Source organism: Nicotiana tabacum, chromosome 17, assembly GCF_000715075.1.
Source record: "Nicotiana tabacum cultivar K326 chromosome 17, ASM71507v2, whole genome shotgun sequence".
In the NCBI taxonomy this organism is placed as follows: Eukaryota; Viridiplantae; Streptophyta; class Magnoliopsida; order Solanales; family Solanaceae; genus Nicotiana; species Nicotiana tabacum.
In genome coordinates, this window is record NC_134096.1 from 2,195,638 (window position 1) to 2,201,637 (window position 6,000).

The following is a 6,000-nucleotide window of genomic DNA, read 5'->3' on the forward strand; positions in this document are numbered from 1 at the left end:
TCGATCGCCTTGATCTTATCAAGGTTGATTTCGATACCCCGATTTGATACCATAAAGCCGAGAAACTTGCCTGAGCCAACCCCGAATGCACATTTCTCTAGGTTGAGTTTCATGTTGTATTTCCTTAGTATATCTAAGGTCTACTATAAATGTATCAAATGGTCCTCTGCTCGCAGGGACTTAACTAGCATATCGTCAATATAAACTTCCATTGACTTACCTATTTGTTCTTCGAACATTCAATTTACTAAGCGCTGATAGGTGGCACCAGCATTTTTTAGTCCAAACGGTATTACATTATAACAATAGGTGACGTACTTAGTGATGAACGAAGTCTTTTCGTGATCCTCCGAGTTCATTTGTATTTGATTGTCCCCGGAGTAGGCATTGAGGAAACTAAGGATCTCGTGGCCGGCCGTGGCATCGATCATGCGATTGATATTCGGCAGAGGAAAAGAGTCTTTAGGACATGCTTTGTTTAAATCTTTATAGTCTACGCACATCCTAAGTTTATTCCCCTTTTTAAGGACTATGACTACGTTTACTAACCATTCGGGATATTTTACTTCCCGAATGGACCCTATTTTGAGAAGTTTGGTTGCCTCGTCCTTGATGAATGCATGTTTTACCTCGGACGGGGGTCCTCTCTTTTGTTTTATCGGGCGAAACTTCGGGTTCAAGCTCAGTCGATGTGTAGTGATTTCCAAAGGAATCCCTATCATATCTAAATGGGACCAAGAAAAACAATCCATATTATCGATAAGAAATTTAATGAGTTTTTCCATGAGTTTAGGGGTTAACCCCGTACCCAGGTATACCTTTCGATCGGGTAGATGCTCGATCAGTACGACCTGCTCCAACTCCTCGACCGTCGATTTGGTGGCGTCGGAATCCTCGGGGATTATGAAGGATCGAGGGATCCAATAATCATCGTCCTCGTCTGTTGCCTACTTCTCCGATTGAGTCGAGGCTGGTAGCTGTGATTGCTATTTAGCTCCTTGTTTTCCTTTGGACTCCGATCCTTTTGTTGACGAAAGTGCCAATACCGGTATTACTTCATCAACCGCGAACATCTCTTTGGCAGCATGTTGTTCCCCATACACCATTTTTACTCCATCCTGTGTTGAGAACTTCAGCATTTAGTGAAGGGTTGAGGGGACCACCCTCATATTGTGAATCCAAGGTCTTCCGAGCAGTGCGTTGTATCTCATATCGCCTTCGATCACATGGAACTTTGTTTCTTGAATAATTCCGGCTATATTTACTAGTAGGATGATTTCAGCTTTAGTTGTTTTGCTTGCCATGTTAAAGCCATTGAGAATCTGAGTTGCGGGTACGATCTGATCTTGTAGGCCGAGCTGCTCCACGACCCTTGATCGAATAATATTGGCCGAACTTTCTGGATCAATTAAAACATGTTTAACCTGATTTTTATTCATAAGGATAGAGATTACTAAAGCGTCATTGTGGGGTTGTGAAATCCCTTCTGCTTCCTCGTCATTGAATGATAAAGCACTTTCTGGTACATAGTCTCGAGTTCGTTTTTCTCTGGTGATTGATACTCTAGTGCGTTTGAACATGGGCCATTGTGGAATATCGACCCCACCAACGATCATGTGAATCACGTGCTGTGGTTCTTCCTGCTCGTTCTTCCTATTTGCGTCTCTTTCTCTGAAATGGTTTTTAGCTCGGTCGCTCAAGAATTCTCGAAGGTGACCCTCATTGGATAGATGTGCCACCTTCTCCCTTAGTTGTCTGCAGTCTTCGGTTTTATGACCATGTGTACCATGGTATTTGCATGTTTGATTGGGGTTCCTTTGGGATGGATCGGTTTATAGGGGTCTGGGCCATCTAGTATCTTTGATTCTCCCAATGGCTGACACAATACCTGACGCGTCGATGCTGAAGTTGTATTCTGACAATCGTGGGATTGGCATGTTTATCGAAGCCACTTTTTCTCATGATCCCTCGAGAGCTCTGTCTTCGATCGTTCCTTCAATCATTTCGGATAGGATTGCATCCAGGGCCGTTGTTTCTACGATCTGCGTTGTATGGTAGATACCGATCTCTGCTCGACCGGGGTTCTCTATTGATATCCCCTTTGAGTTCTGCCGACGGGCCTGTTTGGATAAGCGGAATCGGAAGGGGTCCCCAATTGATCATCCTCGACCCTGATCTTCGACTGGTACCGATTATGTACATCGACCCAGGTTACCGCTAGATATTCAATTAAATTCTGTTTTAGTTGTCGTGATACCACCGAACTTCGTTCATTCAAACCTTGAGTAAAGGCCTGAACAGCCCAATCGTCTGTGACCGGTGGTAGTTCTATGCGTTCCATCTGAAAACGAGATACGAATTCCCTAAACTTTTCGTTGTCTTTTTGTTTTATCTTGAAGAAGTCCGATTTTCTAGTTGCGACCTTTATTGCTCTGGCATGTGCCTTTACAAAGGAGTCTGCTAGCATGGCGAAGGAATCGATGGAATTAGGCGGCAAATTGTGGTACCATATCATTGCTCCTTTCAACAAGGTTTCTCCAAATTTCTTCAGTAGAACAGATTCGATCTCATCGTCTTCTAAGTCATTTCCCTTTATTGCACGTGTATAAGAAGTGACATGCTCATTAGGGCTAGTGGTCCCGTTGTACTTAGGAATTTCTGGCATTCGGAATTTCTTCGGAATGGGTTTCGGTGCCGCACTCGGAGGGAAAGGCTTCTGTACAAATTTCTTTGAATCCATAACTTTTAAAATCGGTGGCGCCCCCGGTATTTGGTCTAACCGGGAGTTATATGTCTCTACTTTATTGGCATTTGCCTCAATTTTCTTTTCTCTCGATTCAATCCTGAGGTCCTCGAACATTTTCATAATGGCGGCGTCAGTCCCCGATTTGTTGGCATTCGACCTTTCCGGCACAGGCTCGATCCTTTGAACGACTTCTGGTTCGATCCTACTCGGTGTTCGGTGTTGATTTTATAGTTGTTCCATAGCGGCCTGTTGAGCCTGTAACATTTCGAATATCAATTTGAGGCTAACTCCACCATCTTCTCCGCCCTGTGTACCTCGACCACCTGATCAAACTTCCCTGTGTATACTACCTTAGGGCTCAACGCCCAAATTGCATTTAGGGCGACATGTTAACTGACGTCGACGGGATTTGCAATTGGTGCTCCCTAGAGGTCGGCCTGAGGCACCTCAATTCCTGTGGCGGCTATGTTGTCATTTCCCCGTGAAATCCAAGGCTGTTGTCACCATGTGTAGGTGCTACTTGTGAGTTTGACATGTTTGTCCTGAAAATAAAGATTCATACGAGAACAAGTGTAAAGCAGTGTGTGTTATTGAAATTAGTATTGAGCAATCACTATTATCCTAAGCCCCGCGGTGGGTGCCAAACTGTTTACTCTTAAAATTGGATAATAATTAAACTTATAATATGGTTCTAAGGACATGTGATTTCACCTAATACCAATTGATAAATGTGAGGATGAGTAATAGAAATTAACAATAAAGTAAAGCAAACCAGTGTTAGAATGAAACTCAGCCCTTGAGTTTGGACACTCTTGAACTGGTTGATGCAAGAACTATGGAAGTATAATAAGCTGAATAACAATGGTGAGAACAATAAAGAGAATTTTATTGCTTTTTGTGTTTGTCAAAACGTGTCCTACAAATGATTAGAACCCTTCTTTATATAGTAGAGGAGTTCCACTTATGGTACAATTCTAATTACAGAAAGTAAATCCATGATTAGCTAATTAACCATTTCTGATTCAACCAGTCACCGAGATTTACGCCATGATCCTCGGTCAACCACGAATATCTTGCCTTTCTGTTATTATGCTATCTTCGATCTTGCTCGATGTCCGCCTCATTTGGTTTCGATCTCTACTAGCCTCGATCTCGACAGGTACCTCGGTTCTGAGCTCGGTACCTTATCCTCGTGATATGGCCTATTCCGTTACGAGACCATCTTTCGATGCAAACTCCCGGTCTCGGTCAAATAGTAAAATCGGGTGGGCCTGGTTTTAACCGTATATAATAATAACAGAAAACCAGCCCTCTCGACATGTTTTTTAAGTATAAACTACTAATAGTTATGTGTTATGCATATTTAGACAGTTACGTAACATTTTCCTAATGTGATTTATAAACATTTGTAGTCACATTAGCGAATATTTACTGAATGAGATTTGTAAGTCTGATTTGTATGAAATTTAGAATTCACATTTGTCGAATGATATTATAAGTCAATTTCTTGAATGCGATTTAATGACTTATAGTCACATTCAGTGCTTGCGATTTATAAGTTTCATTTAGAGAAGTCGCATTTATTGATTCGATTTATAAATTGCGATTTATAAGTTGCACTTACTGATTGCGAATTATGTGTCATTTATTGATTGCGAATTATAAATCATTAAATAAAATAGCAATTATTGATTACGATTTATAGGTCGCGTTTACTTTTTGCTATTATAAATTGATTGTTATGACTGCACTTTATAAGTCGCACTTAGTAATTGCGATTTTTAAGTTGGCTTATTTATTGGTCGCATTTAGTGATTTCGATTTACCAGTCGCATTTAGTGATTTTGATTATATGTTGCATTTAGCAAGTCCCAATTTGATTACCATTTATAATTAGCATTGGCAAAAGCATTTTTTGCCAAATTCGATGTAAATTAGTATAGCGAATGCGATTTATCGGTTTCATTTGTGTTTACCCGAAAAACAGATTGAGTTGAATTTATATGTAGTTCTAAAGATACGTGGTATAACTAGGCACAAATCGGAAAAATTAGTAGAAATATGTTGAATATTGACTGTAAAAAATTAATGAAATACAAACCAAATTGTGTAGAGAATGATTTATAAACAAGCAATATGAATCAATGTCCAAAGTCCAAAAAAGATAATCTCTGTTATATTTCTGTGTAAAATCAATAATCTTTAAGATTCGAGAATGTATTGATGTCTCAATGTTCAGTGTCTCCCCCTTTACATAAATGACAACCACTCTTCAGATAGTGGAAGAATCCTACTTTGGATATAATTAAAAATACATAGTGGAGATCCCATGATAGATTAATCAATTAGCTTTTCCTTAATTTCTGCCGAGATTCTCTCCCTTAGTGCGGCTATAACGGCTTTGTTGTCTCTTAGCTCGATCTTGGTCGGTCTTGGTAGTGGCCGGTCTCTAGATCTCGAGCTCGATATTAACTCCACTTCATATTATAGCTCAATATTGACCCGAGCTCGATATTGACTCGAGCCCGTTATTGATCGGTCTGGGTCTTGAGCTTGATAACCCGACTTCTCATCGTATCCCGATATTATAATGATGACCTTCGGTCCATTATATTTCAATCTTGACTAATTATACAAAGGGTAAACTCGATTTTGACCATATACAGATATTTCCCTCATTTCTCGGAAAGAATGTGGCGAGAAACGATATGATTTTTCAACTTCTGACTAGATATCGAGCCCGATTATGACGTATGTGACAAATGTTCCATCGGTCCAGTTACCAAGATATTAAACATTTGTCAGTTGTTGGTCGGTCACTACCGGTTCTGAACATTATCAGGCCTATAAATATTCAAACTTTTATTCACATCCAAACTTTTTACTCAAAAGTTTTTCCTCTACTCTTGTATCTTCTTCAAAAATCCTTCTGCTCTATATACTTTACATCACAAACAAACCCAACTCTCTTTTCCTTTATTCATTAATGGCGAAAACCTCCAAAACGGTGCCACAGAAAGAGGTCGTTTCTTCATCGCGGCCTACCGGCAGCGAGGATGGGGCGGAGCCCCGCCCCGAAGAGTTTGTTCCAGTAGGGTTCTCGACTATCATTGATTTCAAAGTCGAAAAACCCTCTTCGGTACCGGGCCGATGTGAGTCGGTCTCGAGGTACCAATGTTCAATCACCGAGAATATTTTCGAAAAAGTAAAAAAAGCATGCAACTGGGGCGACAAGCACGTGGTAGTTCTATCAC